Source organism: Cupressus sempervirens, chromosome 4 (assembly GCF_028749045.1).
Source record: "Cupressus sempervirens isolate cs-2001-9-10 chromosome 4, ASM2874904v1, whole genome shotgun sequence".
In the NCBI taxonomy this organism is placed as follows: domain Eukaryota; kingdom Viridiplantae; phylum Streptophyta; class Pinopsida; order Cupressales; family Cupressaceae; genus Cupressus; species Cupressus sempervirens.
The window spans coordinates 59690921-59718514 of record NC_143121.1 but is presented as its reverse complement, the minus strand read 5'-3'; positions in this window follow the sequence as shown (position 1 = coordinate 59718514).

Sequence of the window (27594 nt, the reverse complement as noted above, 5' to 3'; positions counted from 1 at the left end):
GTGGATGCCATGTATCAAAACTTCACCAAGTTAGTCTTCAAAACCTAAGTGTCTTCATTTGAGAAGACTTTGTTATATTTGTGTTAACTTGTATATTGGCTAGCTTTGTGATTTTGTAAATTGGATTGATGTGTGTGTGTGTGTGTGTGTGTGTAATGTATTGTTTCATATCCAATAAGTGAGAAGGAGTGATTAGATGAATGTATGCATGTGAATGAAAATTAGCAGCAAAATATATTGTAAGGCCATATTAGCAAAGGAGCAGCAAAGTCATATATATCAAATAGAGGCGATCAATACTTCAAAGAATCTCTATCAGAAAATTAGTTGTAAGTTAGAGATCAGCTATTTCATTCTAATAGGTGAATTAGTCCACATCCTCTAACAAGGTAGACTTAATAGTCTTTTGTTAAATCTCTTTACAAAGTGCATACTTCATTGTATGTTTGCAAATCCTCTAACAAGGTGGACCTAATAGTCCTTATTGCTCCTAACAAGGTAGATCATTAGAAGTGATCATTATAAGCCTTAATAGGTCAACTTTATGCTATAGCATTGAAGTTTTGTGGGTATCATCCTCACCCTTGTTTTACTTTCTATTTGGAAGGTTTCTAGGTCACCAAATTATTGTGTTCATGTGCCATGAATGTTTTTAGTTTCTTATGCATGCAGTTAGATTTGATTTATTGAATTATATGGTTATTGGATTATTAAAATTAAGATCAAAATTTCATAAAAGTTTCAAAGTTACTAATTCTCCCCTCCCCTCTCAGTAAATTAGCATAGTCTTGAATATTTCCAACAATTGGTATTAGAGAATTTGTGGTTCTCAGGATAAAGTTTAATAGCTTGAGTAAAGATAAAAAAAATAATGGAGATATTTAGACTTGATAAGGCAATTGACAATGAAAAGCTAGATTTAGAAATGGCCATTGTACGACTCAAGAAAGCCAAGGAGAAACTTTCCCAATCCCTAAAAAGAAGAAAGGAACTTGCAAATTAGGTGAATGATCACCAGTACATTGAAGAGAAGATTGAAAACCTTTTCCCTTCAAGCATCCCAAATGAAGAAAATGATGCAATCAAAGAACTCTTAGAGAAAGATGGTTCCCTACAAGAAGAAATAAGAAAGCTCATAGGAGAACAAGAAATTTAGTCAATAAGGATATGTGAAATCTTGGAACAAAGGAACAAGATGAAAGAAGAAATGGATGAAAGAAACAATGAGATCTAGAACCAATCCATTTAGTATGAAGATCTTATAGATCAAATTTTCAATGGAAATGAAGAAATCATGAGTCAAAGATAGATCAATGAAAGATTAAGGAATGATCTAAATTTAGAAAGAAAAATCAATGAGAGAATCAAAAGTGAGTTGAGATCTGAAAAGAAAATTAGTGAAAGATTGAAGAATGACCTAAACACTGAAAAGAAAATCAATGAAAGAATGATGAAATCCCAACCACACATGAATCAATTGAATCAACTGAATGAGTAGAATATCTATAGATAAAAGGGTAAAGGAGAAATCAGATACAAAAAAGGTGAATGCTCCCAACAAGTTACTCAAAGGAATCAAAGACGTACTTGCAATCAATGTGGAAAGATAGGTCATACATCAAACAAATATTGGAGTAATGGTAAAGAAAAATTCAATGGTAAATGTTACAATTGTAATTAGCATGGTCACAAGGCTAATGAATGTAAAGAGAAACCAAAATTTGAAGGTAAGTATAATGAATGCAAGAAACAAGGTCACAAGGCATCAGACTACAGAACCAAGACATTCAATCCAACAGAAAAAATTGTGAAAGCAATATTTGGTTGGGACTACAACACCTAGTGTAGATTTCATTACTATGGAGAGTATGGACACATTGGCATGAAATATGTTAAACATCACATAAGGAAAAGAGATACCACCATAAGATGTTTTACTTGTACAAAACTTGGTCATCTAGCCAAGAATTGCATGAATATAGGTAGAATTGAAGATGAAAAGAAAGCTAAGATAGACAAATCAGAAAGCAAATGAGGTAGCAATGGTTCCTAAATCCACCAAAGAAGCAAGTCCAAGAAATGATGGTCATGTCACTCAAGAAGTGGGTGACTCCACCATTTCCAACTAAGTTCTTAAGTGAGAACTGGAACTGCATTATCATGATCACATCCAAATAGTTCCCAAATTGAAAAGAACAAAAGATTCAAATCAGTATTTGAGATAAAAAGGTATCATAGAAGATCAACATTAGTTATCATTGAGTTACTTTGTCTACCAAGTAAGGTTGCTTCATGAACTATACCGAGCAAGCTCGGGAGTAACTAGTCACACATGTTTGGTTACCAAGTTATGAAGCATTCACCAAGCAATCTAAATAGATAGTGGATGATAGGATGCCAGATACTAATGCATACTATCATACATAATGATAATTTAATATTGAGCATTAATGGGGAAATGTTATCAAAAGGGCAGGAGATATAATTAATTTTTCATCAAAATTTTAAAAAGTATTATCGTGATCAAGTGAATTGCAAAGTGATCAAGCGATTTCAAGAAAAAATTGTAGTAAATTTTTTCAAAGTTTTCCATCACCTACCAAGTAGCCATGGTAGCATCAAGTAGTACTAGCAAGGAAAAGAAAGGGTCAACAATGCTGGTCCAAGGAGTCAAATGGAAACAACCAGATTTCAAACTTGTTTCAACAGTTGCAGAATTCCTTGATCCAAATAGAGTGCAATTGCAAATCCTTCTTAAGGTACTACTCATTAATGATATTTTTACTCATTTTAAGTGTGAAATTCAAGAAATGGAACCCTAGAGATGGATGATTCCCTAGGTGAATCATGTGTGAATTGTGTTCTTAAACTCGAACATAAACACTTGGAAGATAAGGATTTAACCCACATTCACCATATAACTTGGAGTTTCCAAATCAAATGCATGAGATACATCAAAACTTGAGTTTACAATAGTTATTTATGGCTTAAGCAACAATTTTTGATCACTAAGAAGATGATTCATTGTATCACTAATCTTCCCATGCTTTCCAAAGCCAAAGCTACTAAAACCCTATGTTGGGCGCAGTTACAAAAGAAAACCCTAGCTGAATGGGATGGCAGAGGCATGAATATTAGTTGTGTAATAGTAGAACTGAAATTTGGCATACATGTGATAGCTCACAAGATCTACCATTCTAGTCATCTAAATAGTGTGTCGTGTGAAGTAGTAGACTTGGCATTCAAAGTTATGAAGAACAAACTTGTTGTTGAAACAATTTAACAAAAACATGGAAAGCATAAAGAAATCCAAGAAAAATCCTTGTAAATTTGGTTCATTGTTGACATGCTTATTCTTTTATGTTCAAAAGTTTTTCCCTTCTAAAGGTATAGTTGTATGGAGAAAGGATGTACCAATTTTGTATCAGATTAATGAATATATTGCAGAAATGGGTGAGAATTTTGTCAACATAATGGATAACTACTTTGATGTCTTCAAGGAGAAAATGAATAATAGATTCAAGATTCCTAGGAAATTGGTTGAAGATTACAAAGATGATGTTTGTTTCATGGTAGACAGTGACAAAGTCTACATATAGGTAGTAAAACCAAGAGTTGTATGCATAAAACCTCTTCCCTATGAGGTGAACATTGATGAAACAAAAGAAATAATCGAATCCTTAATAAATGAACCTAGTGATCCAAATGCACCATACTTCAGAATATATGATGAGGCTAAGGCAAGGATAGAGCTTGAAATCAAGCTTCCACAGGCAGTTAGCAAAGGTAAGAGGAGAATAGAAAAACTCAAATCCAACACACCTCTTTTTTTGAATGAGGATAAGGGAGAAGATGATGATGATGATGTAGAGGATGAAACTAAGTCAGAAAAGGAAGAAAAGCCAATAAAGAAGAAAGGCAAGGTAATCATCACCAAGCCACCCAAGCCATCCACTACAAATCTAGAAAGAAAGGTAGTAAAGTTGTGTTTAGTAAGCCTCCTCTCACCTTCTAGGAAAAACTAAAACAAATGGACGAAGGTGAAAGTATAAAAAACTTCAAATCACTACAATATGAGACCAAGATAGAGGTTGAGAAGGAGTAGATTGAAAAATTGGTGCTAACAATGATGGGCAAATGGAAGTATTCCCCTAATCAGATAGCCTCCCAGATATCTAATGATCTATTAGAGAGATTGAAGCCAAGATGGGACTTAGCCATGTAGACAAAAAAAAGTTATCTATGAAAAAACCTTGAGGTAGTTGTTACCAAGCATTACCAATGCTGAGGTAAAAGAATCTATGAAGAAAAATGAAGACAAGATGACTCTTAGATTTTATACTTGTTTAATTTTGTTAAAATATATAGAGCATGTAGTCAGGATTGCTATAGGCATGTGGAAAAATATTTATCACTTGCATAAACAGAGTGACTCTCCAATAGAAGTCAAGGATGATGAGAGTGATGATGAGGAAGAAGGAACAAACTTTGACATAATATAGTTTGACAATGAAAAAGTTGAAGAAGATAAAGAGGAAGAAGCCACCAAGGAAGTCAATGAAGATGATGAGAAGACTGATCCTATGAAGATAGTAGTAGTAGTCATTGTCTCACTTCCTCATTCTCTAAGAAAATTGACAGCTACATCAAGTTTCAAGTCAGCTTCAGCAAGTTTGATTGTGACCACAATAGATACATCAAATGTCCAATCAGTCATTGCTCCCTCACATCTCAATGCATCACCAATGGAAGTGTCTACCACTTCATCTACTAAGTTGCAACCTCCCTCTTCTTTAGTTATCAAGTAAGGTTCTTTAGTAGTGAGTAAAATATGTTCTACAATTTTGTGTTCTCCAATAGTAAGTACAATTTCAAGTTCTACAATTTTGGATTCTACAGTTTTGTTTTCTATGACTTTGGATACTTCTATAAGTATATTAGTTTTGGATTTAGTAAGCATACCAATCAATATTCCATCTATTAGTACTATATCAATTTTTACTACTAGTCCTACTATCTCTACTATTGTTTCCATTCTAGATTCTAAGGTAGTATGAACAAAGGTAGTTGAACCTAAGGGTCAACCAAGTATAAGAGTTTTGAGTGGAAAGGAGATAGAGGAGGACATTAATCTAGATTAGGAGATTGAGATTCCAAAGTGGGATTTTGATAATGCCACTATAGATCAAATGCAAATAGCTAGTAAACTCCTCCAAAAGAAAGAAAAATAGAAGAAATTAAGAGAGGAAAGAGATAGAGAATATAAAATCATTGAAAGTGCTAAGAATATTTTGACAGAGGTAATAGGTATTGAAGTTGATACTTCTCAACAAATTTTGTCTTAGTTAGAAGAAGCAATCCAAAAGTTTAATGAGGACTCCAATGGTCAAGACAAATTGGTTGAGAAAGTAGGGAAGAAATTTGATAACAAAGTGGTTGAGCACATTGCTCAACAAATTTTCATTCAACAAATGGAGCTTTCCTCAATTTTGACCAATCTTGAAAAATCTTGCACAAATGTAACATCACTTTTTGGAAAATTATGTAATGTTATCGAGTTCATAAAGGAAAATAGAGAAAACTAATGAAGAATGATGAAGATCTGAAGGCTAGAGTGCACAATAATTGCAACATGGCCTCAGTTCAAGCTCTGCACATCATATGAAAATTAGATTCTTTTTAGATATACAAGAAGAGTTGTTGAGAGAGGAAGCAAGGATATGGTCTTCACTGATAGATATCTAGAATATGATCCTTCCCATCATGGACATAATGCAGAAATACATTGTTTACTTAAAATTATTGATCCATGACAACCATTTTTCAATTTTAGATCACATTATAGAACTCTTTGCAGAAGTCCAAGTTGCTCTACATACATGCAAAATTTTGCAAGAAAATTGGGATAAGACTTTAGCACTCATACTTAAGATACATTTTGAGTTTCTTTCTTATATTGGTGTCTCTATGTAAATAAGTTTGAATAAATTTTTGGCATTATTGTCAAAAAGGGGGAGAGACAGTGTGTATATATGAAAAATAGTATGAATATTGTATGAGGGAGAATCATGTAGAGGAAAGTATATTATATATACTTACAAAGATAAATTTTGAAAAATTTCAAAAATAGTACCAAGCTAGTATCACACTATGATGTATATAAGTTTTGGTTGATAAGTGTTTTTGTCACTAATGCCAAAGGGTGAGATTTTTGACATTAATTCAATTTTTTTATTAGTGACAACACTTATTTGGATTTTGTATGGTTACCGAGCTCATTGAATAGTCTATAGTGTTTGTCATGTAATTTAGCAGCCACCAAGCTTTACAGTTCCTACTAAACATCCCAATGGTTACCAAGATTTATAGTTTTTACTAATTCAACAGTTTGTGAGAAGTGAAGATAGTATTAATCAAGCTATGTGATGATCACTATTTACCAAGTTCAATTATGGTAAGTGTGTAATTTATTTTCTACCAAGTTACACAGTATCTACCGTATCGCAAGTGTAGACTGAGTTTGAGACTACTCTAAGATGATTAGTATGGACTGAGCCTCTACTTCTATTGAATGCATGATGATGCTAAGTAATGACAATGGACACCTAATATCAAAACTTCACCAAGTCAATCTTAAGAACCTGAGTGTCTTCATTTGAGCTAACTTTGTTATATTAGTGTTAACTTGTATATTGGCTAACTTTGTGATTTTGTAAATTAGATTGATATATATGTGTAATGTATTGTATCATATCTAATAAGTGAGAATAAGTGATTAGATGAATATATGCATGTGAATGTGAATCAACAACAAAATATATTGTAAGGCCATATCAACAAAGTAGCAACAAAGTCATATCTATCACATAAAGGTGATCAGTAATTCAAAGAATCTCTATTAGAAAATTAGTTGTAAGTAAGAGATTAGTTGTTTCATTCTAACAAGTGAATCAGTCCAAATCCTAGAACAAGGTAGACTTAATAGTATTTTGTTAAATCTCTTTCTCAAGTGCATACTTCATTGTATGTTTGCAAATCCTCTAACAATGTGGACCTAGGAGTCCTAATTTCTCCTAATAGTGAAGATCATCAAAAGTGATCATTGTAAGCCTTAACAGGTCAACTTTATGTTTTAGTATTAAGGTTTTGTGGGTATCATCGCCACCCTAGTTTTACTTTCTATTTGGAAGGTTTCTCAGTCACCAAATTGTTGTGTTCATGTGCCATGAATGTTTTTAGTTTCTTATGCATGCAATTAGATATGATTTATTGAATTAAATGGTTATTGGATTATTACAACTAAGATTAGAATTTGATAAAAGTTTCAGAGTTGCTGATTCACCCCTCCCCTCTTAGTAACTTAGCATAGTCTTGAATATTTCCAATAGTATTCATACCCACGTACCCAAGTACTAGGTACACATATCCCAAGTACTAGGTACTCAGTGGAGAACATCATAGCTAAGGACCTTGATTGAGATTTTTGATTATAATTATTTTGGTTTTTTGTTTGTGTATCAACTCGTTATTTATCAAGCTTAATTCAATAACTAATTAGTTCAAAACTTTGATAGAATATTGATTAACAATAAACTTTATCATTGTTCAAGCATAATTTTATCATTTCCAATATGTCATCATCATATGGTTTATGATCTTGTTCACGTTTAAAGTTTTCATTCTCTGTTATTTGTTTATCAAGATTAATTCAATACCTAATCAGTTTGAAACTTTGATACAATATTGATCAACAATAAAATTTATCACTATTAAAGCTAGAAATTTATCATTTGCAATATGTCATTTTCATATGATTTATGATCTTCTTGTTCATGTTTAAAGTTTTCCTTCTATGTTATGCATCTAAACATTTATCATAAATTATTATTACAGTAATATAACAAATCTAAAATTGAAAACAATACATTACATTTGCAAACTTTATCACTATTCTTGATTTGAAAAATCATTGTCATGACTCATAAATTCAAGTCTTCTATAAATATAAAAGTATAACTAAAAGTAAAGTTTGACATAACCAAGTACCCCCATCCCCTATTACAAACAATAGTTGTACCCATACCCATACCGGTACCCTAAGTACCCCAAGTACCCCCATCCTTGTGCAACCTTGTATATTATATGTTTGTTCATGTATGGCATTACTGGTTATCATAATATATATCTTGTTTTTATTGTTTACATTTTAAGTACATTTGATATATTTCATTTTAATGTAAATTGCATCCAAAATGATGTAGAGTGCTCACACCAAAAGCTAGTGGATTCCCAAAAAGAACACTTTTAAGGAAAAATGCCTATGGCATTTAGTGACTCTTAGGGATGATTCAGATTAGCATGCTCAAGAATGTTTGAGCTCTCAATGAGATGAGAGAATATTTTGACTAGTTTTCACCTAGCCACCTAGAGCTAATAGAATAGATAGTTCAATCCCATGATGAAAGGTGAGAGAGATTTGGCAGTTGGCAACATTGTACTGGCCAACACTACAAGTTTTAGCATCACTCGATATGGCATTGCAAAATAAAAATAGAGTAAGATCACCAAAATGCGAGAGAGGTTATTGTATATTTCTATAGCATGGTCCTATAACACCTAGAATCACATTCATACCTTGCATGAGCTTAGAGATATGTCCCATCAAAGATCGATGCCCTATGGCATTTAGTGACTCTTAGGGATGATCCAGTTCAGCATGCTCAAGAATGTTTGTGTGCCCAATAGGATGGGAGGAGCTTTGGACTAGTGTTTGCCCAACCACTCAAAGCTAACAAAAGAGATAGTTTGATCCCATGATGAATGGTGACAGAGATTGGCATTTGGCAACTTTATACTTGCCACCACTACAAGTTTCAACATCACCCGAGATGGCATTGCAAAATAAAAATGGAGTAAGATCTCCAAAAAGTGAGAGAGGTTATTATAGGTCTATGTAACATGGTCCTATAACACCCAAAATTGCATCCATTTCTCACAAAAGCTCTAAGATATGCCTTGTTAAAGATCTTTTCCCTATGACATTTAGTGACTCTTAGGGATGTTATGGTTCGGCACGCTTGAGAAAGTTTGAGTACTGAATAGGATGAGATGAGATTGAGGCTAGGGTTTACTGACCACATAGAGCTAACATAATAGATAGTTGAATCCCATAATGAATGGTGAGGGAGATTTGGTAGTTGGAAATGATGTACTAACCAACACTATGAGTTTCAGCATCACCTGAGATGGCCTTGCAAAATCAAAATAGAGTAAGATCTCCAAAAAGTGAGAGACATTATTTTAGGTCTTTGGAACATGATCCTATAGCACCTAGAATCACATCAATACTTTGCACAAACTCTAAGATATGCCCTATCAAAGATCATTGCCCTATGAATTTAGTGACTCTTAGGGACATTTTGGTTTGGTGTGCCTGAGAATGTTTGAGCTTTCAACAGGATAGGATGATCTTAGGGCTAGGGTCTACCTATCCACCTAGAGCTAATAGATTAGACAATTCAATCCCATGACGAATGGTGAGGGAGGTTTGGCAATTGGCAACTTTGTACTAGCCAACACTACGAGATTCAACATCACCCAAGATGGCATTGTAAAATAAAAATGGAGTAAGATCTCCAAAAAGTGAGAGAGGTTATTGTAGGTCTTCATAAAATAGTCCTATAGCACCTAGAATCACATCCATACCTTGCATGAGCTCTGAGATATGCCCCATCAAAGATCACTTCACTATGGCATTTAGTGACTCTTAGGGATGTTTTAGTTCGGCATGCCCAAGAATGTTTGAGCACTCAATAAGATGAGAGGAGCTTGGGGCTAGGGTTTAACTAGCCACCTATAGCTAATAGAATAGACAATTCAATCTCACAATGAACAGTGAGGGAGATTCAGTAGTTGGCAACATTGTACTGGCTAACACTATGAGTTTTAGCATCACCTGAGATGGTCTTACATAGTCAAAATGGAGTAAGATCTTAGAAAAGTGAAAGATATTATTGTAGGTATCTATAACATGGTCCTATAGCACTTGGAATTGCATCCATACCTCGTATGAGCTCCAAGATATGCCTTATCAAAGATTGCTATCGTATGACATTTAATGACTCTTAGGGACATTTCAATTTGGGGTGACTGAGAACATTTGAGTGCTCAATAGGATAGGATAAGCTTAAGGCTAGGGTTTACCTAGCCACCTAGAACTAACATAATAGAAAGTTTGATCTCACGATGAATGGTGAGGGAGATTTGGCAGTTAGCGACTTTGCACTAGCCAACACTACGAGTTTCAGCATCACCTGAGATGGCATCACAAAATAAAAATAGAGTAAGATCTCCAAAAAGTGAGAAAATTTATTGTAAGTCTCCACAACATGGTACTATAGCACCTAGAATTGTATTCATATCTCATACAAGCTCTAAGATATGCTTCATCAAAGATCACTTCCTTATGATAATTAGTGACTCTTAGGGATGTTTCAGTTCAATGTGCCTGAGAATGTTTGAGCACTCAATGGGATGGAACGAGCTTGGGGCTAGGGTTTACCTAGCCACCCAAAGCTAACATAATATATAGTTTGATCCCATGAAAAACAATGACAAAGATTTGGTAGTTGGTAACTTTGTACTAGCCAACACTACGAGTTTCAACATCACCCGAGATGGTTTCACAAAATCAAAATGGAATAAGATCCCCAAAAAGTGAGAAAGGTTATTGTAAGTTTCTACAAGATAGTCCTATAGCACCTAGAATCACATCCATACCTCACATGAACTCCAAGATATGCCTTGTCAAATATTTCTTCCCTATGGCATTTAGTGACTCTTAGGGATGTTTTAGTTTGGCATGCCTGAGAATGTTTGAGCACTCAATGGGATGTGAAGAGCTTGGTTCTAGGGTTTACCTAGCCACTTGGAGCTAACAAAATAGATAGTTTGATCCCATGACAAATGGTGAGGGAGATTTGGCAATTGAAAACATTGTACTAGCCAACACTACTAGTTTCAGCATCACTCGAGATGGCATCACAAAATCAAAATGTAGTAAAATCTCCAAAATGAAAGAGAGGTTATTGTAGGTCTCTGCAACATAGTCCTATACCACCTAGAATTACATCCATACCTTGCACAAGCTCTAAGATATGCCCCATCAAAGATTGCTGCCCTATGGCATTTAGTGACTCTCAGGAACATTTCAGTTCGGCGTGCTTGAGAATGTTCAAGTACTCAATAGAATAGGACAAGCTTGGGGACAAGGTTTACCTAGCCACTCAAAGCTAATGAAATAGATAATTTGATCTCGTGATGAATGGTGAGGAAGATTTGGCTAACACTACAAGTTTCAGCATCACCCAAGAGGGCATCACAAAATTGAAATAGAGTAAGATCTCCAAGAAGAGAGAGAGGTTATTGTAGCTCTCTACAACACAGTCCTATAGCACCTAAAAATGCATACATACCTTGCATGAGCTCTAAGATATGCCTCATCAAAGATCGCTACCCTATGGCATTTAGTGACTCTTAGGGACATTTTGGTTTGGCGTGCTTGAGAATGTTCAAGTTCTTAACAAGATAGGACAAGCTTGGGGCTAAGGTTTAACTAGCCATCTAGAGCTAATATAACATATAGTTTGATCCCACAATGAATGGTGAGAGAAAATTGGCAATTGGCAACTTTGTATTGGCCAACACTATGAGTTTTAACATCACTCGAGGTGGCATCGCAAAATCAAAACATAGCAAGATCTCCAAAAAGAGAGAGAGGTTATTGTAGGTATCTTTAATATGGTCCTAAAGCACCCAAAATTGCATCCTTACCTTTCATGAGCTTCGAGATATGCCCCGTCAAAGATCGCTACCTTATGGCATTCAGTGACTCGTAGGGACATTTTGGTTCAGAATGCTCGAGAATGTTTGAGTCCTCAACAAGATGGGATGAGCTTGGGGCTAGGGTTTACCTAGCCACCCAAAGCTGAAAAAATAGATAGTTTGATCCCATGATGAACAGTGAGGGAGTTATGAGCAAGATATGTATGCCTAGGCTACTTTGTGCAAGGTATGAGCAAAACTTGCAAATTAGGCCAAATTGGTTCTTTTTGAGTTTTTGGTTAAGATAGCCTAGGACTAGGTGTTTTTAGTTTTTTTTTAATAGTTTGGAACCTTTCCCAAGTCCTAGAAATGAAATCTACTAAACTTTGCATTAGTTCCACTTTTTGTGCAAAATTGAAAAAGTTGTAAAAGTTGGTTAGAAATGTAAATCTAACAAGAAACATTCTAACCTTTGAAAAAATGTTTCCCATGCTCATATGCCCAAGCATGGATAGTTAAAACTTCCCAAACTTCCATTTGCAACTTTTTTGCAAAAATTGTAAAAGTTGCTTGAGCAATTTTTTGAGCAACATTGCAACTTTTGAGCAAATTTTTCTCTTTACAGATTTAAGTCAAATGGGTCCATCTAGGACTATTCTAAGACCCTAGTTAACATTCCTAGGACCTATTAGGAAACCAAATACCTTAGCTTCTCATGAATATTGAAAGACAATAAATAAGCAATTGGATATTGGCTACATCTATTAAATATACAAAGGAAGATATAGAAAACATGCTTAATAGAGAGAATAATATGAGAGAAAAGGACATTTTAGAAGAAAATGGTTATCTTAGTGCCATCCATGGTATGCCAATTACTTAGGATGAAAAGAAAAAACCTACAACTATTGGGAAAGAGTGCACATGTACATAGACACAAATTTTTTTCGATAGAGAAGTAACAAGTGCTATAGAATTGTCCATAGAGCAATGTGAAGTGAAGTCTCAAATTGGCTCATTAGTAGGCAAAGAATCTGGTCACACACTTCATTGCAACACCATAGATTTTTTAATTAGAAATGCTTATTCATCAATGATCTTGCATTTATAGGACTTGGGAAGCTAGGATACTCAAGCTAGGCATGATCCCCCAAAGTTCTCATTGAAATATATTAATGATCTTAATAGAACAATAAAAAGCTCATTGCCACCTTTAAATGGAGACTTCAATTTAAATGGAGATTGTCAGTTCCCAAACATGCCCTAGTCAAGTAGATGATTGGTTTACAAAGAAAATAGTAGGAAAAAGGGTCATGGAAATGAACTCAATGAACTAAGAAAAAAAATTGTAATCATTCTCCAATGGTCACAACCTTTCAAATTTGGTTAGATCAGTTGGGAAAGACATTCGGATGCAGAGATCACAACCTTCTTCTACCAATTACCTCATAGGTGTCTAATAGCACCCAACCCACTACAAGATGCCAATGTGGTTTACCAACCTTTGTCAAATACTAACCTATCTCTCTCCAAGTGGACTCCACTTTCCTAAGGTCTTTCTCCCTTTCTAGGGCTCTTGGCAAACTTGGATCCAATCTAGGCTTTAGGGACACTAGCCCTCAACTAGGCCAAATAAGGAAAAATATGCAACTAGGTTTCAAAACTTCAAACTTAGGCTAGGATCATCATCACTGAGCTTATACCACTGGGATTCATGCACTTTTAGGGTCCTAACACCCCCAAGGGGTCAATTTCCCAAAATCAGGCCTAGAAATCCTAGTAGGTCAAATTTTAGTTTTCCTTGGGAAACTTGAAAAATTCCAAAGGAAAAGGCCAAATTACCACCTTTAAAATACCCTTTACCTAGTTCTTAAAGACTCTAAAGGGTCAAGGGCTAACTCTATTCCAGCATGTCCAAACTCCACTTTGGCCTGCATACCTAATAGGCCTAATTAGGTTGGGTTTCCAAAGCAAGTTCTTGAAAATGGGTTCAAAAAATCAACTCAACCCCATGGGCCTCTTCCTCTCCTTCCTAAAAGTCCATTTCACCTTTCACTTGGGTTCAAACAATCATTTTGGAAGTTTGAATGCCACTTTTTCTTTACTTCCAGTCTGAACACACAAAGATGTTCAGCCTAGGGCCTGCTGGTAAAAATAGCAACCCAACTCCTCCAAGTCTAAAACTTTGCAATATCAAATTACACTTCCCTAACTTGCTTCCCCCCTAATGGTATCAAATTCAAACTGTGGGATTGTAGTTAGAGGCACATGTTTGCCAAAACCCTTGAATTTAGGCCCAAACAAGCAACTTGTACAAAAAATACAATAACTTGAGAAAATGAAAAGATCAAACCTTAAAACCAAAATAAAATTAAGCCTAGTTCATTATATTATCCAACCATGTCAATTGATCACCTTTTCAATTCGTACAAATCCGTATAACTTAGGAAAATAGAGAAAATGGCAGAAAATTAGAGTTTTATTAATATAAATCTTCATCAATCAATACCACTATGATTTTTTCTTCATGAACATCCATTTATAACACATATTTTTTACCTCCAATGGTCATAACCATCATTGAAATGGTTAGGACAATGTTCAACCACTTTATGATTATTTTACATAAAATGTTATCATCAACTTTGCATCTTTGCATGACAACATTGACATTTTTGTGCTAGTGACTTCCTAGACACCTAAATTCTTTCCTAATCATCCTAATAAAATCTAAATCCATCTAAGGACTTCCAAACTCCTTATTGAACACAAAACAACTCATTTTTCATAATGTGACCTTTGGTTCAATGTGTTATCCTAGTTTATAATGACACCAAGGATCTAGTTGACCTTACAATTGGTCTTGTTACAAAAACCTTATTAGATTGACTATCTTATGTACCTATTAAACCTATTTTCCTTGGTACCCTACACTGCCTTCATATAGCCCTTTCAAGTGGGTTGAAGGTACAATGTAATGTTTTGACATTGAAATCAATAAAAACAACCTTGTTTTCTACATTTTTAGTGAGTTCTCTGGATGGTACAGATGTGTACAAATGCCTAGGGATTTTTTCATAGTATAATTGGATAGATTATTGAATTACCTTTCTAATGCAACTAGTTTGAGGTTCTGAAACTTTGTAAAACTCAAGTTATTCCTATTTTTGTGCAAACAACTCAAACTTTGAGGGTTTGTAGGGTTTTGAAGAAAATTGGGTTATAACTCCAGATTCCACCATAGGAAAATTATTGCCTTTGGTGGAATCCTTGTAATTCTAATGCAATTTAAGATTCTTTTGGTTTCAGGTTTTTATATGCATGGACAAAGGAGAAATATGATGCCCTAGATGCATATACTTTGTATGCATCAATACACATTACTATTGTATGAGCATTTTAAGACCCCAAAACTTCATGCTTTGATTTGTAACTTGGAAAAAAACATACTTGGGACATTCCTCAACTAACCTAATTGGTCTCATGTTTTTTGCATGTGTCTAGGTCATACCTCCTTTGTAAATGTGGCCTAATTAACCCTTTTTGTCTAGTTGCTATTCCATAGGTTATGACAATATTCTTGATTATAGGATACCTACACTTTGAGATCTAATAATACATCAAAAATAGAAACTAACATTGTTGTTTAGCATCTTTCTTCCATTGAAAATATACAAGTAGTAGACCAAAACCTCATTTCTTGGGCTACTAGGAATCCAGGGGGTTAATTAAGGAACTATGCCTTCTCTTTGTTTTGGGGTCTCTAGATCTAGTCAGTATACCCATGATGATGTAAGAACAATATCCCTAGTGTCTAGTTTCATGATTCCATGTCTGGTGTGGGTTTCATGTGTTAAGTCATTCTAGTGATTGAGGTACAAGCCTAGGGTCTTGAGCCTTGTTTGGGCTTTCAAAACTTGTTAAGGTGTTCTTGTGGGTTGTACTCTCCCAACCTACCTTGTTAGTACCCTACCACTTGAATCATTTGACAACACTAAAATAACTTATTTCCAAATGCTTCACTAATTCTTAAACTCCTGCCATTCACAAATCAACATGCTACAAGATGTCAAAGCCTTCTTGATACTTGAGCTAGGGCTTGATTAGAAAAATCACAAAACACATCCTCTAGTCTTGAAACCTTAGAATCTTAAAAAAGTACCCTACTAACTACCATTTCACAAGTTTCCATGAAATTTTAACCAAGGAAATTGCAATTAGAGGCCCACTTTTGTTGTGTGCACCAAAATGTTGTCCTAAAAACTTAGTTTCATTAAAAATGCAATAACTTGAGTTACAAAATATGCAAAATGATGAAACCAAAACCAAAAGAAATCTGATTCAAATATCTATCTCAAAAATCCATCGATCTAGTTTGAAAGTCCATACATTTTGTGCAGCATGCAAACAATAGTAAAAATGACTCAAAAACTGAATTTCTTTCCTTACAACTTCTTCCAATCCATATATTAATGCCCTCCAAACCTCATGAATAAGGTATATATATCTCCTATGTATATTTTAATTTTTAGAACCAAAATTTTAATAGTTAGAACCCTTTTCCCACTAAGTTGCAAATTTGAGCAACTTTTACAATTTTCAACAATGCAACTTTGCACAAAAAGTGCATTTTTTACATTTTTCACTTGATTCCACTTCTAGGACTTGGAAAAGGTTCCAACATACCCAAAACCAACTAAAAAAAACTTAGTCCTAGGATTTCTTGACCAAAAACATTAAAAATCTTGAATTTTCCTAATGAGCAACTTTTTCTTATAAATTGCATAAAGTGCCTTAAGAATACAAAATGGTGTCCTTCTTTGCCTTGGTGCCCTACACCACTTATTACTACTTACAAAAGCATTGTGGGAGCACAACACTAAAAAATTGAAAAGGTGAGGGCCCTATGTTTCAAGGTGCCACTATACCATTTGGTGGTTCTAGCATGTGCCTAAATAGTACTTCCTTTGTAATAGTGACCTAATAAACCCTTTAGCCTTAATTATTGTCCCCACAAGTTAATGTAGCATTTTGTGTATGCAATGTTAGCACTTTAGAATCTAACAATATATCAGGAGTAGGAGGTGTCTTGGTGGTTATTTTTTGCATCCATTCAAAATTTACTAAGTTGTAGGCCATTTCTTCTTGGGCTACTAGGAATCAAAGAGGTTAGTGAAGGAACTATGACTTTTCCTAGTTTGAGGCCTTCAAATCAAGTCCATATGCCCCTGCTAATATATAAACAACATGCATTAAGTCTATGTTCATGGTTCCTTGTCTAGAGTAGGTTTCATATGTTAAGCCTTTATTATTGTCAAGGTGCAAGTGCAGGATTTTGGGCCTTGTTTGGGCTTTCAAACTTTGTTTAGGTATCCTTGTGGGTTGTACTCCCCCAACCTTCATTATTAGTACCTTGCCACTTGCATCAATGATTCAAGGTGACCCTACACCACTCTGGATCTACTCTACATTTTAATGTATCAAGTATTGCCTTGTGGTTTGACTCATGAACTTCCCAAAGAGTCTAATTATGTGGTTTTCCACCATATTTTATCAAGTGGAAATTTGATGTAACAGCAAGGTTTGAATAATGAAGAATCTTCCTCTCCATTTGCCAATCCTTGAATAACCACAAGTTAGGTTTCTTCATAGAATATCATCTAAGCCATATGTCGATTACAACTACTGCACCGATATGGTACTCTAAACCTTCACCATCTATAATCGAGTGATATAATTTTTGCTTGGCTTGGACACAATGAAATAAATAAATTTTTTATCCCTTCTCCATTGTCTTTAGGTGCAATAATAGTAAAAACATAGCCTACAGTGATAAATGTACAAAATGTGGTCATTAATTTAGAAAATACTTAGGTAAAAGTTATAAAGTTACATATTAAAATTATAAAGATATATAAATATATAAATTACTAGGTTGCACTACATTAGACAAGTGGTCAAAGTCAATAGATGAACCCATCTCTACCATTTCTAGTGCTTGTGGGGGATGATAGGTGTCAACTGGGTCCAAAACCCATATATCCCATCTATCCACCCATTCAATTGACTCACAATCATCCCAATTTTCTTCTGTACATGATGGATAATAGCATGCCATTTTTTGTGTGTGGATACTCCATGAACTTGCATTAGATCTTCTAAAAGAGTGAAACTCATTTGATCCTATTAGTGTGCAACAATCCTCATATGGTGCAATGTTAGGATTATCTATCAACACAAAAAATCTATGAACCATAGACTCACCTTCCTTACCTAGACCATGTTGGGATTGAAAAATGCTTGGTCCATTTTCAGTCACATTGAGAAAATTGAGCCCTATAAATGCTTTTAGTGCATATCTACCTGATTGTCAGTATGAGGCCTAAGAGGTGTTTAATGCTTCTAGCACCTTTCATTTAGTGAATCTACTTGTTCCATAGTGATAAATTGCCATTCTGAGCTATTTTGTAAGATCCCGTTTAGAGCAATTGTTAAATGTGCATTTTTACCCCAAGTGTCAAACAGTGACAAGAGATCATGTTTGCAACTAAATATCTTGCACCTAGTAATGTTTCATGACTTGCCACTCTGGGACTATTTAGTGCCCATAACTAAGAACCCATATTTCAGATTTTGAGTTGTTTCAAGTCTATTTGCCTAGGTTTTGAATCCCTCAAAGTTGGTCAGTTATCAATATCGTGCTGATATGAAATGTTTAGAATTCTGGGAAGCCCTGTTTGACATGCTATAACTTTTGACCAGCTGACCAAAATGATGAATTTCCTTTTGCATTGAATTGTAGATGTTAGAGACATGTTATGTTTCAAGTTTTAGCTTATGATGAATCCATTTGATCATTTTTAAAACGCGATTCCAAACGCAGTTTCTAAAGTTATACTGGTGTCAGCATTTGTAGATTGTTTGGTACCCCTATTCGAGATGTCGTAACTTGAGATATGTGATTGTCTAGATCAAATGGATTGTACCACTATGTTTTCCTCTAAAAATACTCCAAGTGTGTCAGTTTTTAAGTCATGACGAATCCATTTGCACACTTTTCTAGGTCAATTCCATTAGTAAACATTTATTTCTTGTCATTCTTTCCAGTCAGCAAATCCAAGTAGCTCACTTTGACTGCTTGCCAAATGTGTCTTGTGATTCGTGATGAGCCCAAATCATAGATCCATACTCTCCTCATGAGAGAGAACAAATGCCCTAGTTTTTGTCTCCCTAAGTGTTAATTTACCCAATTTTCAAAGCCAAATTCGAACTCAACTTACTACTTTCTAATGTGTTTACTTGTAGATAATTCTGAGATGGAAACTTTGACAGCGAATATCTTTTGACTGGGAATTTTTCGTAAGATGAAATATGACAAGGTGAAAGTATGCAACGTAGAGATTCAGTGTACCAATTTTCAGAGCTTGGTCAGGTGTTCTAGTCAATTTTTAAGGCCAGTCAAAGGACCTCCTAGCACAAAGTTGACAGTCTGCAAGAAAGTGATAAAATGAGTTTTAAATGATGGTTCATTGATGGATCTTGATTCTAATTAGTTCGAGATGATCAATATATCAATTTTGCACTTCAGGTGTTTGAAAACAAATTTCTTTTTAGCCAAACCCTCTTTAGGGCCCGAATCATTTTAATACCATGGATATCAGGGTTAGATTATTGGTCCTAATGTTTGCAATTATATAATATCTTAGTGTGCTTGTATTTTCATTTGAGAACAAAAGGGCGTAGTGAAGGTACAGAGTGAATGAATGTATCTCTGTGTAAGATTGTGAGCAAGACATCACTGGCTCATCTCAGTCTTGCTGATGATAGTTTTGGAGATAGATGTAACTCCAAGGAAGATAAGGATGCCTTTTGGTGGATGATCATGTAATAATAAAGACTAATAAGCACATACCAGATTGCTCTATTTTTGAACCAACAGTCATAGTTGCTAAAGCCTTAGATGGGTGGTATATGAAGACACTAGATATTGAAGAAAGTATCTAACCTCCAAAAGAAAAGTCACTTTCCAAATCGACTTCTACTAGTTATTGGAGCCAAGACCCACTATGTGGGCAGTGAGATTAAAGGAGATTGTGTCTTCAACTCTAGAAGTTGTCTAAGCAAAGGATGTAAGTAAATTAGGAGGATGTTTACATATGATGACAAATACATGTGGTATAATGCATTCTCAGCATGATAATCAACATTATAGCCTTTAACTGAAGTAGTGAGTTGTATTTTTAAAATGTTTGGAGGCGACAGTGTTAAAGATAGGGGATTTTCTTTAAAAAGGACCCAAGTCACCCATGTAGAAAGTAAAAGGAATTCACGCACAAGAGGGCCATTCATGGCATGAAGTCAAAATAGCCAAGAGCTGGCTAGGAGAGCAAGGCATAAACAAAAGCAAGCCACCAGTCAAACAGAGGGAAGCTTTCAAAGAAGCTCAAAAGTTAAATCAGTGAATGCCCAAGCAGAGGAACAGAGCCTCACATGATAGGAAATGAACACAAGGTATAGGAAGTTGAAGTAACCTAGTTCCATGCCATATGACAAAAAATCACGCAAATGAAGACATAGCATAAAAGGCCGCAGTCGACACCCAAAGCCAATGCATAAAAAGTGGATGTTAGAGAGCATGTAAAAGGAATGCAAAGCAGACAGGAAAAAAACCCATCCCATGCCCAATATAAAGCTAGGATACTCATGCTAGCAGATAAAAAAAGCTATAGTAAAATGGTAGCACAAGTGAGTTCTAAAGAGCAAAGTAATATGCCAAAAGCAAAAAAATAAGATCCACGTGTGCAAAAGAGTCCACGCAAATTGAAAGGAAAGACTAGTCGCATTTGGCTAAAGGCGAAACAAACTCCACACATAGTCAAAGCCATGAGCAAGCAACAAGGGTAGTCGACGGGTGAATGCAGGCCAGTACAAGGTATGATCTACATGGAGGGTGTTCAAGTTAAGTGCCCTTCTACATCTAGAGGCAAATCCTCGAAATTGCCACAAAATTTAGAGAGCGAATCAAAACTAGGATAGCCTAGACACTAAATTAACAACATTCTCATGACAAGCTACATATCACCGCTTCAAAACCATAATAAGCTTACTTATGAATATCAACCCCAAATCTGCCATATGACCCCAAATCCTTTAGCTAGAATGGAATAGGCCACTGTCCAGTAGTCTTGAGGGACCAATCTGGTGGAATAATCAATTGGTTCCAACACCCTTATGGGTATTTTTGAAACTAACTTACATTCGATATTTTTCAAATTGGCATCTACACCATGAGCAGAGAAAGCTAGGTAAGAAACATTGCTACAATTGATGTGCAAAATTTTTTATACCTGTTTGTGGCAGTGGATGAAAAGACACATCCACAATTTGAAGGCTCCTCTTAGCATAGTTAAAATCGAGTACTCTAAAATGGTGTGTGTTGATTTGTATCATTGGGGAAGACTCACTGCCATTGTCATAGTGGATCAGGAAACTTGGATGGCTGCAAGTAGGAGTAGCACTGAAAGGATGATGTCAGCATGACTAAAAACTTGCCTAAAAGTCCAAAATCTAGCAACTCATCATATCGCTAGCCAAAAAATGATAGGTTTTCTGGCTCGTGACATAGCGAGTCACCAAAAAATCTCAAAATCTGGTGCAGTTTCAATGTGGGTCTTGCTCGGGTGTCAACGACCAATTGCAAGGTGCAACATGGCACAAATTCCAAGGTAGAGTATGATGTGGTGGTAGATATCTCAGGTGCATGAGATCATGACACATGGAAAATCAAATGGTTCTCGCTATGTCACTAAAGAAAAGATGCAATGAAGTTAGTATAATGACATAGTGAGTGCCTATGTGACAAGACCAACTGGCAATGATGTGGCACCTAGGTGATAGGGTCTAATGATGAAGTAGAAATAAGCCAATCATGTAATGACACATGGCAACTTGGTCAAATAAAGTTGACCTAAAATGGAAGATAAGGGTAAAAAATTAAATATTTTGTCCAAATGATATTTATGAATATCTTTCTAAATCACGTGCAGTCAGGTTTTAAATAAAGTTTGAAACTTCAATAAAGTCAAAACTTTATAAAAATTCAAATATTTGTGAAATAATACCATGGAGCCATGAACAGAGGGCCTAATTTTCAAATGATCATATCTAGAGCGATTTTTATCGAAAATAAGCACTCTAATATACCACTAAAACTGGGAAGAGCTGAATTTTTTGAATCTGAGGTTAGTTTTAGCCTAGGTGTTCACAATTCCTACTATAGGTCAATTTATGATTTCTAGGGCATTGGCGGCACAACAAACAAATTTGATTACTAAGCATTAGAGTTTGTTAGAGGGTGGATTTGATGACATTTTGGAGCCTGAATGTGGTAAAAATAAGCTGGAAGAGATTATATTGCATTTTGAAGGCCATATTCAACTGATTTTTCACTTTTACCATGAGTTCAACTTTAGCATCAGAAATCAGTTATGATGGTGAATCAAATATCTGAGATATTTCTACCTTGTAGAGGCCAAATGATGGGATTTGATGTGTAGTTGAAGAGAGAGGGTAGAAAGAGGTTTTTTCATCTTCTTGGGAAGGAATTATGAGCAGACACTTGTCATTTCCTGATCAGATCCAAGATTTTCTTCTTCCTCTATATCAATCTCATTCTTTCTCATTGTACAGGTTCCAATTTTTTGGTGAAAATTTGCACACTACTATGACACCAAGGTTTTGGTTCCAGTCTTGATGCATTTCCATGACTGTGACACCATTTCTCTCAACATAATTCTCTTGTATGAACAACATTAGGAAGGATAATACAAATAGTTGAGATTTGTTAGGTATTTCCATGTTTTCATTTTTATGCATATGACTATATTAATTTCAAGGAAATAAATGCAAAGAGTAGCAGATGGTTGAGTTTCATCTCGAATCTTGTCTCCTATCTCAGTAAGCTTCAATGTTTTACAATTTTAGAAAAAAGAGCCTAGATCGTAGTTACAGTCCCTTAAGGCTATATGTTTTCTTATTGTTGCTTGTAACTCAAGGGGTTATGTAAATGCTTCAGTGAATCAACAAGGTTGCAGGTTTATTGAGAAGGATATCATGTAAGAATGAGGTTTGGATTGAGAAAAAATGTTTATTTACAAGGTAAATAGATAGATCATATATCTAAATATATACATAAGTATCAAATATCCATATGCATGCATTTGATTTATGGATTTTCCCAATAGATAAGGCACTGATCGGTTAAAGGATCATTAGGTCTTATTGCTACATATTAGGGGTTTGCTCAAATCAACATTAGTAATCAAACATTTTTTCCCTTTCATGTTGAAGGACCTAAACGTTTAACCCTCACTCAGCTTATGAGATTCATAGCTCTGCATTTAGCTACTATAGATCTATGTCATTTCATGAGTCATTAGGAGAAATAAGGGTAACATCTGCTTAATAGATTCAGGGATATCTTTTTGCACTGGTATGGTATTATTTGAATCTGAGGTCTACCTGCCTACGTTTAGCAGAGCCAGAAGTAGAAGAAGGGTTAAGCCTTATAGTTTTCCCTATGTTTGAAATGATATGTTGAGAATGGGAGTTAGCTGCCCCTAGATATGTCATATTGTCATGGGGATAATTGAAAATCCCCCAGTGTTTTCAAACACCAACAAAATGGTGACTTAGCTGGGGAGTTTTATTAAATCTAAATGGTAGACAAACCTTGAGAATTTAAAGAAGATTCAATACAACAGGATGGATTTACTGCATCAGCAGGGTTGTGAGGTGTTTTCCATATCCTTGCTAAATTTTGTGACCCCTAGTTAAGTTTTATTCATGGACAATAATATGTTGTAAAATTGGATGAAAATTGTGTTCTATAAATTTTATAGGTCTATCTTCAATTAATTTAGTTTTTCATATGGTGTTGAGAAAATTTTAGATTCAAGAATTGAATTTAGAAGTGTATTCTCTTTTCAAGGTGTTCGTGATTTGCAAATTTTCCATATTGAAAGTCTAGTTCAGAAAGTACACTATGGTAAAATTGTTTAAAATCTTTTCTCACTATGTGTGAGTGGTGACTATGAAGTAAATCTCTATACCAGTGCATGGTGTGTCTTAATATCAAAAGCTTTCAATATTTGTTTACAGATCTAGTTTGCTGGGAAAGAGAAATTATAAGTTTCTTGATTAATGGTTTATGTGGTTGTTTGTATCTGCTGAAGAAATTCATTTCAAAGGATGAATCAATATTGTGATTTCATTTTCCTCTTCAAGGAGGTGGTGGATCTAGAAAGGATTCTATCTATGGTGTGAAGGGTTTCATGCTTGCACCTGTGCCAATCAACAAATCTGAAGTTTCAAATAGCAACACATAAAGGTATTTCACTTTTCATACATTTGTCTCTCATGAAAATTTAATGAACGAAATGGTTGCCTCCATCTAGTTGTTTCAACACTAAGAAGAAGATGTAGGAGTTTTTTTTAAAAGTTTATAAGATGGATTCTGAGTCTAGGTCTGAAAGTGATGTGCTGACTCTTGAAAGTGTTCATACAAATATTACTAGATTGAAAGGAAAGATTCATGATAAGACTATCTTAATTTTAAGAAGTACAATTGGTGATACTAAGGGTCTTAGTTGATTTCAAATTTATATGAAGTTCAAATCAGTAGTTATGAATCTTGATGAGTTTTTTAGACTTGAGGAGTCTTCATGGCTAGTAGTACTCTTAGAAGTTTTTATGCCAAATTTGGTTGATTGGCCAGCCAAGATAAGATTAGACAAGATGTGTGAAATCCAAGATTTTATCATGGAGGTTGAACGTGCTTTGAAGGCTAATGAGTCTAATGTTAACAAATGTAATGAATCCATTGAAGTTTATATGGAAAATGAAGAGTCTCAGTTTTATGAATCAAAGAATAGTAATCAGCGTCGGATAGTATGCATAATGTTGATTCATATTTTTATGATGATGATTATCAAGAAGAAGAAATATGTGACAGCAGTAGTCCTTCTTCTAGTGATGAATGTGAATGTGTTACAATGCTGGTTGTTGAGGTATTTTCTAAAAAGGAAGATGTATGGGATGATTATAATTCTGATTTTTCATGCTCTGTTACTAAAAAATCTGCTGTTACAAATGTGCCAAGCCATCTAGATAATGATCTCAGCCAAGGAGAAGAAGCTCGTAGTGAAATCTTGTTAAGTGTTGATGAGATTTCTAACTTTTTGGCTCATGATTTTGAAAGGTATGCTAACCAATCTAAGGATGCTTGTGTTTTGACACATTATGAAAATTCATGTGGTGAAGTCATTTCCCCTAAATTTGATGTTGAAGAAGATATAGTTTCAGAATGTGCTCTATCAAGTTTGGGAGGTCTATGTGGTGGTAGTTTGTATATCAATACACATGATGACTTCTATGTTGAGAATGAAGATGTAAGGATAAGGTCTATTGCTTTTTCATTGTCTTTTTTTTTTCATGAGGCTGAGATAAATTTAGATAGCTCATGTGTTGAGAAAAGTAATACTAATGAAATGGTTTATCCTAGTGAGTTATTTGAGGGAAAATCCGATACAGATCAGCATATGGTGAACGTGCAATTCCATGATAATTCTTATGATTTGGGGTCTAATAATTTGTTGGAATGTGAAGAAGATGCACTGTATGTTCAATCTAATTTATGGAGTACTGATATTGCAAATGAGGAAAAATCAGATTCTATAGACTCTTCACACCCGGAGGCACAAGGTGAGTTACAAATTAATTCATGTAACTCGTTGAATGAAATAGAGTACCAAGCTTTTATGTTTCCGGTTGAAGGAATCTATGATTTAGTTAGTAGTGATCAGTTTTAGTTTGTTGTTAGTTGCTATGATCACACTGATTCATATTTTCATAGTGAGTGAGATGAAGAAAGTATGTTTGAAGTTTATATGCACTATGAAGATGATGATAGTTTTGTTTTGCCTAATAAGCTGATTGCAAATGTTGATGTGCTGGGTGAAACAAATGGAAATGAGAATTTTAGTTTACCTGAGGAGAATGTAAATGAAAATCAAGTGTATGATAGAGGTAAGGAGTTTCGAATCTTTTTGGTGGCTCGGGGCCATCACTTGTACATAGTAGTGTAGTTGTTTCCCTGCTTTCAATAAAGTTGTTCGAGAGAAAAAATTTGTTATCATGTTTGTGGTTTGCTTCTTCTAGAGATCTAAATACTTGCCATGCCCACAAGGGATATCCATCCCTAGACAGAGCCACTGTCAGGACTGAAAATCACATGATCTATTTTCAGTCGCATTAAGAAAATTGAGCCCTGCAAATGCTTTTAGTGCATATGTACCTGACTATCAATCTGAGGCCTAAGAGGTGTTTAATGCTTCTAGCACCTTTCATTTAGTGTGTCTACTTGTTCCATAGTGATAGATTGCCATTCTAAGCTATTCTGTAAGATCTCGTTTTGAGTAATTGTTAAATCTACATTTTTACCCCAAGTGTCAAACATCGACGTGAGGCCATGTTTGCAACTAAATATCTTGCACCCAGTAATGTTTCATGACTCACCACTTTGGGAGTATCTAGTATCCATACCTAAGAACCTATGTTTCATATTTTGAGTCATTTCAAGTCTATTTTCCTAGGTTTTGAATCCCTCAAAGTTGGTCAGTTATCAATGTCGTGCTGATATGAAATGTTCAAAATTCTAGGAAGCCCTATTTGATAGGCTATAAATTTTGACCAGTTGACCAAAATGATGAATTCCCTTTTGCATTGAATTGTAGATGTCAAATACTTGTTATGGTTCAAGTTTTAGCTTATGATGAATCTGTTTGATCAGTTTTCAAACGCGATTCCAAACACAATTTCTAAAGTTATACTAGTGTCAACATTTGTAGATTGTTTGGTACCCCTGTTTGGGACGTCATAACTTGAGATTTGTGATTGCCCAGATTGAATGGATTGTACCACTGTGTTGTCATCTGAAAATACTCTAAGTGTGTCAGTTTTTAAGTCATGGTGAATCCATTTGCACACTTTTCCAGGTCAATTCCATTTGTAAAAATTGATTTCTTGTCATTCTTTCCAGTAAGAAAATCCAAGTAGCTCACTTTGACCACTCGCCAAATGCATCTCATGATTCATCATGAGCCCAAATCATAGATCCATACTCTCCTCATGACAAAGAACCAATGCCCCAGTTTTCATCTCCCCAAGTGTTAGTTTACCCAATTTTCAAAGCCAAATCCGAACCTAGTTTACTACTTTCTAACGTGTTTACTTGCAGGTAATTCTGATAAGACAACTTTGATGGTGAATATCTTTTGACTAGGAATTCGTCATAAGATGAAATTTGACAAGGTTAAAGTATGAAGAACAAAGATTCAATGTGCCAATTTTCAAATCTCGATCAGGTGTTCTGGTTAGTTTGTAAGGCTAGTCAAAGGACCTCCAGGCACAAAGTTGATAGTCTGCAAGAAAGTGATAAAATGAGTTTTTACCAATGGTTCATTGATGGAACTTGATTCTAATAAGTTCGAGATGATCAATAGATCAATTTTGCACTTCAAATGTTTGAAAACAAATTTTTTTTTAGCCAGACCCTCTTTAGGGCTCGACTGATTCCATCAGATCATTTTAATACCATGGATATTAGGGTTAGATTACTGGTCCTAATGTTTGAAATTATATAATATCTTAGTGTGCTTGTATTTTCATTTGAGAAAAAAAGGACATAGGGAATGTACAGAGTGAATGAATGTA